A 14,105-nucleotide genomic window follows, 5' to 3' on the forward strand; every position below is an offset into this window, starting at 1 on the left:
AGGGGGTTGGGGGGGGAGGGGGTTGGAGGGGGGGGTGTACTTACTCTGCACTGTGAGCACCTAGTTTTGCTGAATGAGTCTGACCAATCTCCAATCTGGGTTAGAGTTTTCTTTTAATTAGGACTCAAGGAGCAGGGCAGGCTAGGGGAAGGGGTTGAGATCTGAGTGACATCTGGTTTGGCAAACGAGAGACTGGCTGAGTCTTTTATTCTCTTTGGGCCGAGCTTCCTCATGTGCAAAATGAGGACAGTTGGCCCATCAAATGACCTCACATTCTATGCTTTAATGGCAACAGTGGGTGGCCATGGGTGGTCCTGAGTGTAGGATGGCTGTGACCATCTCTATCTGTAGTAAGAAATCTGGCAGCATTATTGAAGGTGGATGGAAGGAGGGAGAGACTGAAGACAGGAAGAACACTTAAGGAATGCTTACATAGTTCCAGATCACGGTTTTAGTTTCTACTGCTTCTGACTTTTTTTTTCAGTGTCTCCAGACCAGTGTCCTCCTGATCACTGATCCTTGCTTTTTAATTCCTGTTGGTTATGGGTTGAATTCTGCCCCTCCATACACACCACCTTCCCTTCAAAAAAGATATGTTGTAATCCTGAGCTCAGTACCTCAGGGTGTGAGGCAGTGCATTTCTGCCATTTAAGGCACTCAGTTGGTGGTGCTTTGTTATAGCGGCCCTAGCAAACTGATACAATATCTTTCTGCTCATCTGGTTTCATACCATTGGCAAGCCGTGACCACCAGCACACTGATTTCTTCTCAGTCTCCCCCAATGTGTTAGTCCTTGTATTGTAAAACTTAGACTGTGCTTCCTACCTTGCTCTTTCTTGGGTCTATCCCTGTATTTTGCACGTAACTCTCCACTTAGTGGTTGCTGTGTGTGACATGGGGAGGTAAACGTGGTGGCCCTACAAATGAGCGGCTTTATCCACCTCTGGGCTTTCCTGTTATGCCCATACTCTGCTGCCACCTATGGTCTCTTGGGGTCTAAGTCCCCCACCATGTTTTGAACTTCTTTCTCATTAACATGTGAAGCTGAATCAGAAGGCTGAAGGCTTGTGACTTGAAGCTCCTTTCTTTACTTTTCAGATTTGTTTGCATATAATTACAGCATTCTTGATCCTGTTCCCAAACCATCCCAAATGCATTTACTCCAAGGTATGGCTCTGAAGTTGGAGATCAAGTTATAATCCAGTGACACATAACTGAAATAATGTGACAACTCTGAACAATATTAAATTCTCAAATGTCTAAAGTAAACACAAAAATGTGAGAGGCCGAAGGGGCTATGTGATCTATTAAAAACCTAGTTTCCTTATAGTCAATTTCTCTTGTGGTATTCCAATATCAGCTTTCTCTTCAAATTTCTTTTTTAACATGGGCACTGGAATTTTATCATAAGTATACAATATATTGCTTTGATCATTTCTGGCCTATCTTGTTTTACTAAAAGAAGTCAAAAGAGACACACTTTGCCATCAATCAACAGACATGCATTGACCTTGTGCTGGGTCCCACAAGCTCTCTGCTGGAAATGTAAACATGGTCTCTGTCCTAAGTGAGTTGGGGAGATAAGACACTCACATTCCAAGTACTTAGAGGACAATTAAATGCTAAATAGTGTTGAACTGGCCTCGGTGCAGTAGGAGTCTGATTTCATGGAGTGGTTGGGAGAGGTTTCCTGCCTGGATAACATGTAAATTTAGTTTGTTGCTGAAAAGGTCAAGATATTCTGCTTTCCCTTTCACCTCAAAAATTTCCCTCTACCTGCCTGTATTATTGGTTGTTTGATTATAAATCAGACTCCAAATAAGAAACACAAAATGGCCTGAGGTGGGAGCTGTTGGGAGAAGCTGTCACCCTTGATGCAGTAGTGGACGCCTTATTCATCTGAGACAGATAACACTAAGAAATCATAAAAATAACAGTCTCCTATTAGTCTAGGCTGTCTCTTAAGATTCTGTTTCCTACACTTTACTTACCAGAAGATCCACAATTTTCTAAGATACACGTAAAGTTTAAACGAGGCCACTGGGAGTTCCTTTCCCATTTTCCTGGTGGGGGAGATGGGAGACCTGTTCCCAGCTTGGAATTTGCACAGATGTGTTTCCAATAAAACGCAATTAGGCCTCATGTCTCCATTGTCCCCTTCCCATTCGCTGTGAGGTGGTGCAGATGAAGTGTGAGCTCACACGCAGGATAATAAAGCCATCGCTTGCTTCTCCTCTTTGCTTAGTTTCCTTTACAAAACTGCAGATTTAATTTGAAGTTTGGAGAAAAGAGGAAGGAAAAGCAACTTTCCAAAACATGAGACAACAGTTCTTTCTAATAGGAACCACATTTTCCCTCTAAATTATGGTACCTGAGGGTCCCTGTGCAAGGGTTGAGAGGTGATGAAGGTAGGCTTGGGGAGGGTTTGGGGAGCTGTGGTTGATATTTTGGCCCATCTGGGCTTGCATCTCTTGGGTTTCTTGGGATTCATGGAATACATCTGACCAGAGTGAAATGTGAGAAACCCTTTAGAGAAGTGACTGTGGAAATAAATAGCAATGGATATTTATATGTCTAGACCAGAGGTCAGAACTCTTTTTAGTTTTCCAGGCCATTAGTGGGGTTAAATAAGGTCTACAGGGACCATAGGTTCCACTGGCAGGGTTAAAATCTAGGTCATAGGGGAAGGAACAAAGTAGATGGGCTGAAGGGAAGAGGTAAAGACTTAAGAAAAAAAAGGGGGTATAGGGAAAAAGTGTCCACAAGGGATGAAACAAGTAGTTGTAACCAGCAATAACTCTGACTCTACTCTAGGTTCAATCATTATCTTGGCTTAACTCAGCATTCTCATATTTTTTTATATGATTTTTAAAAGATGGTTAGATTTTTCCTATACTTTCTTTATTCTCAAAGAATAAAGAGTGGAAGATAGTAGTCACTAGTGGGAGGGGAATCAGAGTTGATAAAGCCTGGGGAGCTCTCCTTGCAGGTGGGAACTCTCTTGAGTTATGGGGCCAGGGGTGATATAATAGTAACTGGCACAGAGACTAACCAGTGAAACCTTCAATATTGCCCCTCTCCTACCCCATTCCCTTTGCTGCCCCCTTCTTCCTAAAATGGAGTCATGTTTGTTGGCCATCATGACGCTGGAGGGGAAAATGGTTTCTGCCTTTCCAGGAATAACTCAAATCTTGTTTGGAAATATTTGGAACGTGTTGGACAATTAATCAGAGTAATTTTCTTCCAAAGAGAAAGCAGAAAGATTTGGAGTGAGATTATTTGAATAGTGTTAGAAAAAACTATCCAAGAAAATGTCCTTTAATACAGATTTTAGTTTTATATGGTGCAAAGATTTTCCCTTACAAGAAAAGATTGGGAGATAGAAGGCTTTTGTTTGTTTGTTTTTGGTCCTTGTTCTTGTTTGTTTGTTTCAAATTTTTATTTTTTAAGTCCAGAATCAGTTCCTAAAGCCAACCATCCATCTGTCCACCCATCTGTCCATCCATCTATCCATCTACCTATCCATGCACCCATCTACCCATGCATCCACCAGCAAAAGTTTTTAGGGAGTCTGCTTTGTGCCAGGAACAGAGCTAGGCACTGTGGATAGAGAGATGAATGAGAAATGATTCCTGCCCTTGGGGAGCTCATAGTCCAGTGGGAGAGAGATATAAACATTAATTATACCGGTGTGATGAATGCTCTAATAAAGTTCAGAGCAGGGTGCTCAGCTTCCCCACAGAGCTGTAGGGCAGCCATCATCTATTTTACTTTAGCCTTCTAAAGGTCTCCGATTCCTCCAAGAGTAAACTCTGAGCCCCAGATCTCAAGGGTGCTGGATTAGGTGTAGCTTTAAAATAAGTCTTGCAGGTTGCAGCTGCTAGTGATTCAAAGACAGTGAAGAGAGAGGACTGTGAGACTAAGTCCCAGGGCTCATGGATTTCTGAATTTATGTTCTCTCAACTTTTTTCCTCCCTGGGGCCTAAATATGCTCTAATATGGCAGTGCTGCATTCCTGCTCCAGCTTGTCTCCAATCTGCTGTTTAACTTGTTTCTTTGGGAGGTCGCTGCTTATCCAAAGAGTTTCACTAAAAGCTGCAACGGGGTAGGGATTGATTGTGTTCCATATCCCTCACTCCATCACCCAAAGCCAGTCAAACAACAGCTGCTGAGGGCTTAGACCACACTGAGCAGATATGCTGCAATTTCTCTGTCTTCTTTTTTGTCACTACTAATCTTTACACTCTAGACTTTCCAAAGCCAGACTGCGGTCAGGAGAAAGATAGTGACAGTGGGGACACACAAGTCCCTGGCAGAATGCTTTCAGGTCGAAAACAAATATAGTCAAATACTCTAGTGGGATTTTGTTTTTGTTTTGCCTTTTGCTACCAGGAATAAGAATAGGAAAAGGGAAGTATGAAGTTGGGAAAATTTTTGTTGTTACCGAGGTTTGAATATTTCCAATATCAGAAATTTGTGACATAGTGGACAAGATGCTTCTATTGATTCCACTGAGAAACATATTTAATGGTGTTTGCTACTGAGGAGAAGCTTTCCAACCAAGGGAGAAGGAACGTTCTAGATTCACATATCACCATGAATGCATGGCCTTAGAAAACAGGTGAAAATCTTGGTGTAGAGAGAATGTTTTCTTTACTAGTTTAATGCTCTCCTAAAATGTAAATTTGAGTTTGTTTGGGTTGTAGAAAAGTTGAGCTGCTTGGCAGACGTTTCTGTGAATTATGTGGTTGAAGCACATTACTGAGCCTTTTGGTGACCCTGAAAATGTGATTTTTTTTTTTAATTTTTTTTTTCAACGTTTATTTTTATTTTGGGGACAGAGAGAGACAGAGCATGAACGGGGGAGGGGCAGAGAGAGAGGGAGACACAGAATCGGAAACAGGCTCCAGGCTCCGAGCCATCAGCCCAGAGCCCGACGCGGGGCTCGAACTCACGGAGCGCGAGATCGTGACCTGGCTGAAGTCGGACGCCCAACCGACCGCGCCACCCAGGCGCCCCTGAAAATGTGATTTTTAACAGTTAAGGTAGGAAAGAAATTATCAGGACTAGCTAAAAGGGAGGAAGATGGAACTGATATTTTTGAAGTCATAGGACCTAAGTTTAAAGGCAAAACAATTTAAAAAAAGCATGGTGACTGCTTTATAAACTGTCATATTTGGGCCATTTGGGAAAACAGGTTGGAATTTTCAAGTTTTAGCACTGGAGGGAGCAGATGTACATACAAATGTAAATCACACCCAGTCGTTCAGATGACTGGGGTAGATAGGACCTAGTGACACTTAACCATCCTATGCCTTACTACATCATGTAAGTCCTGGACTTAAGTCCCATAGCAGGTTGGAGCAGCCTTTTGAGGGCCTGATTCAGGGCAGGGGTATAGGAATTGACAAGTTGTCCAGTCAACAGTACCAGCATGAAGTTTTGAAACCCCCTGGATGAAGGTGCCACCGTGGTATAAAACCTCCCGTCCCATACTTGGCTCGCCCCTTTCCCAAGTGAGGACATGCCTCATTTGGAGCACTAGTCACTCCTGACTCTACCAGCCTCCTTGCTCTGCCCTCCCTTCTCTAAGCCCTAGCCCATGATTGGTTCTGCCTTGCTTGAACCTTAACCCTCATATGAATAGTTCCTGAGTGTTTTGTTGTTATTGTTAATGAAATCTTAGAGTCATACTAATTTTTGAAGGAAATCTGAGTACCTTCCCCAACTGAAACCAGAGAAAGATGGTATGGGAGGAAACCTATGAGAGTCTAATTCTGGGAGTTCACAACTTAATTCGAGCATATGTCCCTCTAATGACATGTATCAGCATGTCTGTTATAGTGACTTGAGGAATATACACTGACTGTACGTGAGAATATTTATCTCCCATGTGACCCATTTCCATCCCGAATCTTCATCAGATGTTATTTTCTGCATAGGCCACACCTATGGCCCTATGCCTTTGCTCATGCTGTTCCTTCTGCCTCTGGTGCTTTTCTTCTACTTCTCCATCTATCAGGGTTCACATCGAGTCCACTTCTGTCTCTATCACAAGTGTCTATCAGAATGTTTGGCATGTCACAGGATTCCAAGTGAGAAACCAATTCAGTGAATATTTGATTGAATGGAAGGGTTTGTGATGTTTGTCATGGGAAATTGTGGACCATGAAAAAAACACTAAATAATACTCAGTAAAAATCAATTCCTTTTTAGAATTATTATTGGAAGGCAAGTAGCATTTGGGAAGGCAGGAGGGAGGGAGTTACAGGTGGGAGAAACTGTAACGTCAAAGGCATAGAGGTGGACATGAGCATAGATTTTAGGTAAAAGTGAGATGTGACTAATTAGATTGGAAGAGGTATTGAAAGAAAGAATAGGAAATAATGTTTGGAGGGCCCATATTACTAAGCCCCTTGAGAGGTCTGGAAGAGATGAAATAGGTAATGAGTAGTCATTGAAGGTTCTTTTTTTAAAATTTTATTTAATGTTTATTTGTTTTTGAGACAGAGAGAGACAGAGCATGAATGGGGGAGGCTCAGAGAGAGACGGGGGGACACAGAATGTGAAGCAGGCTCCAGGCTCTGATCTGTCAGCACAGAGCCCGATGCAGGGCTCGAACTCACGGACCATGAGATCATGATCTTAGCTGATGTCAGACACTTTAACCAACTGAGCCACCCAGGAGCTCCTGTCATTGAAGGTTCTTAAGCAAGAAGTAACATGATGCAAATGGTGGATTAGGGAAATACATCCTAAGGTAGAGCAGGGGAATGAGCTGTAGCTGTACTGGCAGAGACTGAGTGTGGTATAAAATGGGCTGTTGTTGGGGCGCCTGGGTGGCGCAGTCGGTTAGGCGTCCGACTTCAGCCAGGTCACGATCTCGCGGTCCGTGAGTTCGAGCCCCGCGTCCGGCTCTGGGCTGATGTCTCAGAGCCTGGAGCCTGTTTCCGATTCTGTGTCTCCCTCTCTCTCTGCCCCTCCCCCATTCATGCTCTGTCTCTCTCTGTCCCAAAAATGAATAAAAAACGTTGAAAAAAAAATAAATTTAAAATGGGCTGTTGTGAGTCAGGGGTGGGGGGTAAGTTTGTTCTGGTAGAATTTGAAAGGAAAAAATGCCACACTTGGTTGAAATGAAGAAATGCCATACTTGGTTGTAGATGAGGAGAGCTAAGATTCTTCTTGACTGACTTGGGATTAAGAACATCTAAAAGATTAGAGGAAGTATGTTATAAATAAATATACTTCCATCTTAAAGATTCTTTTTTATGGTCAATCAGCAATCCCTAATTTGTGAGAAGAGGTGGGTTTTGAACATCTATTATTCTAGAGCCTTGACCAGATGCATCTCAACATTTGGGCACAAATCTTTTCTTTCTCTAGTGCAGAAAATGTTAGAAGCTTTTCTGCTGATTCTAGACGAAAAATGCTGCAAAATTTCCCTTCTCAATTTGCTTTTATCAACTGTGTGTTCTATCTTATACCTTTTGTAGCACTGCATATTATTAAATATTTTAATCTTTTTGTCAGTGATGAATAGAAAACAGTATCTTATTTTAATCTTGTTTGCATTTGATTGATGAATGATATTGAACACCATTTATGTATAAATTAGCCATTCATATTCCTTTCTACCTATACATATGTTACTGCCCTCTGTTTTTATAAGGGGATCCTTTGTCCTTTTTATTCACTAATAAAAGCTCTGTTTAATAATGAAATTAAGTTTTGTTCATCAGAGCTGATTTCAAAAGCCTAACTTTTCATAGATTCTAAATCTAAGTTTATGTGGATTATCAGACTATCCAATCTGTGAGTATTCAGGTGGTTTAGAACTTCCCAAATCCACCCTCCTTAATCTTCAACTACGTTTTTTTGTGTGTGTTTTGTTTTCATATTTAAACCTAGAGTGCTAATTTAGAAAACCGAAAGTACCAAAATGTATCCTCTTCTTTTCAAATCTACATGTCTTTTTGGTGACTCCGCATCTCTAATCTACACAAAAATACAGTGTATTTAAAGTGAAGAGGTGTTTAAATGTAGTTTCAGCCTTTCCTTTGGAGTGTCCAAGATCATGCTGGAGTGGGGTGGAGGAGGAGTACTGAAAGATCATGTGTCTGACAGGTGCTGCTATCTTGGTTCTCATATTCTGAACCCCTTAAGGGAACTTGACAACTCAACTGACCATTATGCCTGTTATGGGGTAAATTGTATCCCCCAAATTCATATGTTGAAGCCTTAAATCCCAGCACCTCAGAATGTGACTGTATTTAGAGATAGGGCCTTGAAAGTGGTAATTAAAGTAAGATGTGGTTATATGGGTGGGCTGTAATCCAATATAAGTGGTATCCTTGTAAGTAGAAGAGATCAGGATATGGACACACAAAGAAAGACCATATGAGGACACAGGGAAAAGGTGGCCTGCTGCAAGTCAAGGAGAGAGGCTTTAGAAGAAACCAACCCTGACCACACTTTGACTAAGTCTTATGTACACCTCATAAATCATTCTCAGACTCAGTTCCATGGGAGCCTAGAGGACTCCACAGACGAGTTTTAGTAGTTTTGCAATCTTTTTATTTGACTTTCCCTTGGAGAATATATTTTAACTATTTTAAAACACTGTAATAAAAATAACACACATTCAGACTTGTTTTATTTCACGTTTTAACATATCTAAAAAGACCAGCATATTAAAATGTGCTGCTAGGTTAACTTACTTGGAATGAACATCAGAATAAAATCCTGCCATCTGGATGTACATATTTGATGAGAGATATTGATATTCTGCACTGGTCTGTCTGTCTGTCTCTCTTAAATGTTGACATGATTGCTCCACGTCTCCACTGATAGAAAATTACACAAGTGCGTTTGTGAACACAGTACATTTGCACCTGCTCAGTTAAGTGCTACATCAAGCTTATTTGCATTTGTTCTCCTCATGGCATAAAACTTGTCTGTGCACCCACAACTGACTCTCTCACATCTTGAAATCATCACTTTAGAGCCAGAATGAATGTTTCCTTTTTGACTTTATGATTAGAAATGCAAGAATTTATTAGGTGTTACTAACAATTCAACTTTGAAACAGATACTTCCTACTACTTTTCTTGCAAGCTTCTGGATGAATTTAGTTGGACAGAAACCCAGGCTGTAAGGGCAGGTTGTTCTAAAACAAAGCAATACAAAACTATTGCCACTTGCAACTACTTAACCAGAATCCGTATTTTCTAAATACTGTGCGAGTAAACCAAAATGAAATAATAAATTGGATACTGAGGATTATATACAATTGTAATTATTCCAAATTTTTATATTCACCAAATCAGTCTCAGAGTGGTCAGCAATATACTTTATACTACATATACATGGCGTATATGAACTCATGAAATAAGTATATTCTAGTGAATTTCTGCTCCTATTTGTCTCAAACATGAAGATTCCACATGAAATCTCATTTTCATTAAGGATACCATTGCTGCAAGGAAACCCAGCAAAATTTCTTGCAGCTCTAACTTCCTCTAATCTTCCAAGGTGGGTGTGAACAGGGTTCAGGGAGGGGTAAGTCAGGGCATAGAAGGGTGGCTGATCACCAGTCTTTATGTTCAGCCTGGGAGCTTTCTTTTACCTTTTTGACAGAATGATTGAGTGTCTAGGTACATACCTACACCCATTCTGGGGCATTGCATCTGGTTGAAATTTCAATTGAACAAATGAATAGGCCTGTGAAAACTACATGGTATGTATAGGAAATTATCAAAGATGGCTACAAAGGTTTTTTAAATATTATTTTTATAAGGCATATTTATAAGCCTTATTTTATAAGGCATATTATAATTACTTTGAAACTTGCTAAAATTCCATTAAAATGTATTGCATTTCCCTGGTCACCTCCTCTCTGAAACAGATCTTATCTGGAGGCAGTATCTGATAGAATGTGCGGGAGGAGTAGGGCCTGGGACTGGGGTTGGGGTTGGGTGGGTATATGAAGTGTGGGGAAGTGATATGGCCATTTTGCAGCCTGCATAGCGGATGTGCATAGTTGGAAGCAGGGACCCTAGTTTGTTTCAGCCGCCACCTTTAGAAGTCTCCTCACCAGAGCTTAGCATATTCCAAGGCCCTCCCTGAGTGTGGGGTATTGTGGCCTGGCCGTGACTACTGGCTCTGGAAGTAGATAGCCCCAGTGGTGCCTGTAGAGTGTTCAGAGACAGAACAGAGGGGGAGCTAGGGTTGCACGTTTGTCTGCACCTGACTTTTTCAGTGGCTCCCCCCCTTAAGATGAGAAGTAAGGGTTAGGTTTTGATTGCTAGAAGGTAGTAGGTTCCAGGAGTTGCCTTGGGACTATATTCACCCACCGAGATGACTGATTTTAGGACTGAGTTTTTTTGTCTGGAGGACTAGTTAGGTTGAGGTGGCTGCTCTTCTGATTTGATCTTGGTTATTGGATTAGTTAGGATAAATGTTCACCTACATAATATAGAGATTCTAAACAAAAGTGGCTTAAATAAGACAGACTTTATTTTTCTCTCATGTAATAGTCTGGAAGCAGGAGGGTCAGGGCTGGTGTGGAGCTCTGTTTCACAAGATTGTCCAAAGACCTAACACTTTCTATTTTTTTCCCTCCATCTTTAGGGTGTTGCCCTTATATGAATGATCCTAAATGGCTCCCCTACATCCATGATCCAGGTAAGTGGATGGAGGAAAGAGGGAAGGGGTGTTGATCATTTAGGACCACAGCCTGGAAGTGAATGCGTCACTTCCATTCACATGGTCTTGTCTAGAGTTTGGTTACATGGCCATGTATAGCTTCAGGGAAGAAAGACTGAAAATGCAGTCTTTCTTCTATGTCATGTGCCCAGATACAAATAGTTGGCTCTATTTCAAAAAGTAGTAGAAGCATGAATATTGGGGGGTACAACTGGCTGATTCTGCTGGGTGTTTAACGAAGTATGAATCACCATGCTACTAGTTGGACTTCTGCAAACACATTTTCATCATAGAAGTAAATGGCCAAGGCCGAGAGGTATAGTGTCCAGAAGGAGAAGCCTGGTAGCCCCTGGTCTAATGGTATTAATTGATACTGCCACTATTAGTATTTTTTTTTTCTGAGAGGCGGGCAAATATTCATCTAGGAGGCTGCCATTTATGAATGACTCCATGGATTCCTTGGTCTCTGGATTTTGGCTGATGGCAGGCACAGGAAACAGATTGGAAGGCAGGAGGCAGTGAGGTACTCCCACTCGCTCCCTATTGGCTCCTGGCAGGCATGGCGAATTCCCTCTGTGAAGGTCCCAGCTCCTATCTAGCAACCCTCTCGTAGCTGTAGCTCTTTTTAGGTCCCAGAAACCACCCCTTCTCCTCATTTCTTCAAGTCTAGAGCTGGTAACTGTTTCTGCCTGCTGTTGGCCTTGGGTGCTTCCTCATTACTTATTGTTTTCCCTTCACTTGCCTATACTTTTGAAAATAGCCATGCTATGAAATTCTCTTCATTTGCCTTCTCTTTGTTCCTGGTGAATTCCTGACTGATGCAAACCTGGATTTGGGTGTGTGTGGTCAGGCAAGCCTAGCAGAGGAGAAAGGAACATGGTATTTGTGGGTATGTGCAAGGGAGAGATAATGAAAAGAGGTCTCTAAGCTAAGTAAAGAGAAATGAGGGCATGAGCAGGGCAGATAGATCCAAAAAGTGGAAGAATCTGTTGTTGGGAAATCCCTCTGGAGTCAAGGAATTTGGGGTTTGGGGTACTAGAATGAGTGAGTGAGAAATTGGGGACTATCCTCAGAGAATAGAGAGCTTAAAATAGAGAATTTGTGACTGATGCAGTTGTTGCTAATAACAATATTCAGGTCATTGGTTCTCAGCCCCAGCCTTTAATCAGAATTTCCAGGGGAGCTTGTAAAAAAATACTGGTGACTGGCTTCAGCTCTAGAGATTCTGACTGTAATTGGTCTGGTGTGGGACCTGGGAATTGTAATTTAAAAAAACTATCTCAGATAATTCAGATGTATGGCCAGTGCTGAGAATCAGTAGTCTAGGTATAAGCATGGGTGGATAGGAGGAAATGATCCTTAGCAGCCAGAGGTCAAGGAATTGAGAGGGCTGAGGCTTGGAAGAATCATCTATGTTGAAGTCACCAAAGGGGTAGCAGGGTTCATGGTGGAGAGAATTCAGTCAGTCTGAGGCTTGGAAGAGCTTGAGACTTAATTACTCTGGGGACAAATTTCTGGCCCTATCCTCTGCTCTTAGCACGGAGTCTATGTCCAAGGGCAAGGTTGGCTGTAGGTAAACTTTTCTTTGGCCTACTCCCTCTCCCAACTCACCTCCATCTTAGGTTTTCATTGTTTGCTCTTAGAGTTACCTTTTCCCACTGCTGGTGTTTGGGGAACCACAGATTCAGGGACTCTGCAATGTCTTACCTGGATCTGATTTTCTTGAGATCTGACTCAATTCCTTATTCTTTTCTAACCTATAACCTTCTTCCTCTACTCATCAAAAAAAAAAAAAAAAAAATTGCCTTTCCTCTGCCTGACTCCCTCAGGATTTTTTTAGTGGGTTGATTATTCCCAGAGGCTCATTCCTACCTCAGAACACCTAGTAACAAGCTTGTATATTGAGAGGCGGCTTCCCATATTGCAACACACGTGTTAGGGCACTCAGGTACACAAAATAATTCAAATCCTCTTTATTTCCAGGTAAGTGTGTGTAATACTGTCTAGCTTGTTGAGAGAATAGTCCATTTTAGCTGGAAGTTTCATCCTCTTTTATTTTCTACATGCGTGCCATTGTGGGGCCATTTAAATCAAATTCTTCTCTATAGCTGAGCACAAAACCTGCACATTTCTGGTTTTGCTCTTTCTGAAGATAATTTCTGCTGTTTAATGAGATCTGAGAATGAAGTCAGGCATGAGCAGGAGAAAGGTCACAGTGTGTGCTCAAAGGTATATTAACTACTGTTGGAACTGACATCGGTCTCCTTCCAAGAGGACAAAATTAAGCAGCAAATAGTAAATACGTTCAATGGCACTTTATTGCAAGTAGGACCATTTACAATGAAATAAGAATATGAGAATGGTTTCAAAGAGAAAATGGGAGTGCTTACAAATAGAACACATCTTACCGGTTAGAGTGGGAATGTGATTCCAGTCAAGGTTAATGGGGAAACGGTTAATGAAGGGTACAGATTCCAAAGCTGCATGATGCCATATTGTATCTCACAGAGGTAATTAATACTAGAGACTCTGGCTAAATGGACACATTATACACAGCAGACAACTTGAAATTCTGCACACCATATAGAGAGGCTCCTCTGGATGCTTTATGACTCACCCTGATACTGACAGTATGACATTAGAGTCCATGTTTTCCATCCCTTTTCCTTGTGGAGTCAGTGTGGTACATGGAAAGAACACCAGACAGAGAGAAAGGAGAGGGGTCCAGCCCAGACTCCATTGCTAGGGGGTAGTGTGCAGCCTTGGGCAAATTTCTTCCTGCTTCTTGAGGCTCAGTTTCCTCTTCTGTAAAATGAAGGGCTTGAGGAAAGTAATCTGTAAAGTGTTTTCCAGTTTGAATCTGAGATATTCTGCACTTCATTGTCATACCACCATTATCACTTAACCTGCCTCATAATTATGTATGGATGGATATAGCTGGGTAAAAGATTGTATGTGCAAATACAGGTGTGCATGAACATTTACCTATATTACCTGTTTGTGGCACATATGTGTACTTCATTGTTACCATGACTTTGAAATGACGTAGCTGTAGAGATTTGTGTTTAAAAGCTACCATCAATGTTCATGTTTTTTTACCGCCACCCTCACATTTTTCCCCCCAAGGGTAAGCTAACAGGAGTAAGGTTACCTATAGAATTAATGCCTGGGATTAAGATGAATGTGGGTGAAAGAGCCCCTTAGCCTGCTGGCTGCAGGATTATCTGTCTCTTAAGAAGCACCTTCTTTTCTCTCCTTTTCTTGCTCTGAACACCCGAGGTGGGAGAATGAGGCTAAGGATCTGTAGCAGCAGGTGAGGGAAAGAATGGGGATCACATTACATCCTTCACATTTAGCTGTCTCCTTGGGCTGTCTGGAATCTTCCCTGTTTGCCTACTTGA

The 14,105-nt window shown here is 41.7% G+C and overlaps 1 long non-coding RNA gene across 1 annotated transcript in view; it reads left to right on the forward strand.

Annotated features, from left to right (window-relative positions):
• The window catches only part of LOC121019084 (uncharacterized), a 266,048-nt gene that overhangs the window by 220,331 nt on the left and 31,612 nt on the right, over nucleotides 1–14,105 (forward strand). The window contains exon 2 of the long non-coding RNA XR_005785438.1: nucleotides 10,630–10,683. This is a non-coding gene — a long non-coding RNA (uncharacterized LOC121019084). The remainder of the gene's footprint in view (nucleotides 1–10,629; nucleotides 10,684–14,105) is intronic.

The sequence above is a fragment of the Herpailurus yagouaroundi genome, unplaced genomic scaffold (assembly GCF_014898765.1).
Source record: "Herpailurus yagouaroundi ecotype Mexico unplaced genomic scaffold, PumYag 221, whole genome shotgun sequence".
Taxonomy (NCBI): Eukaryota; Metazoa; Chordata; class Mammalia; order Carnivora; family Felidae; genus Herpailurus; species Herpailurus yagouaroundi.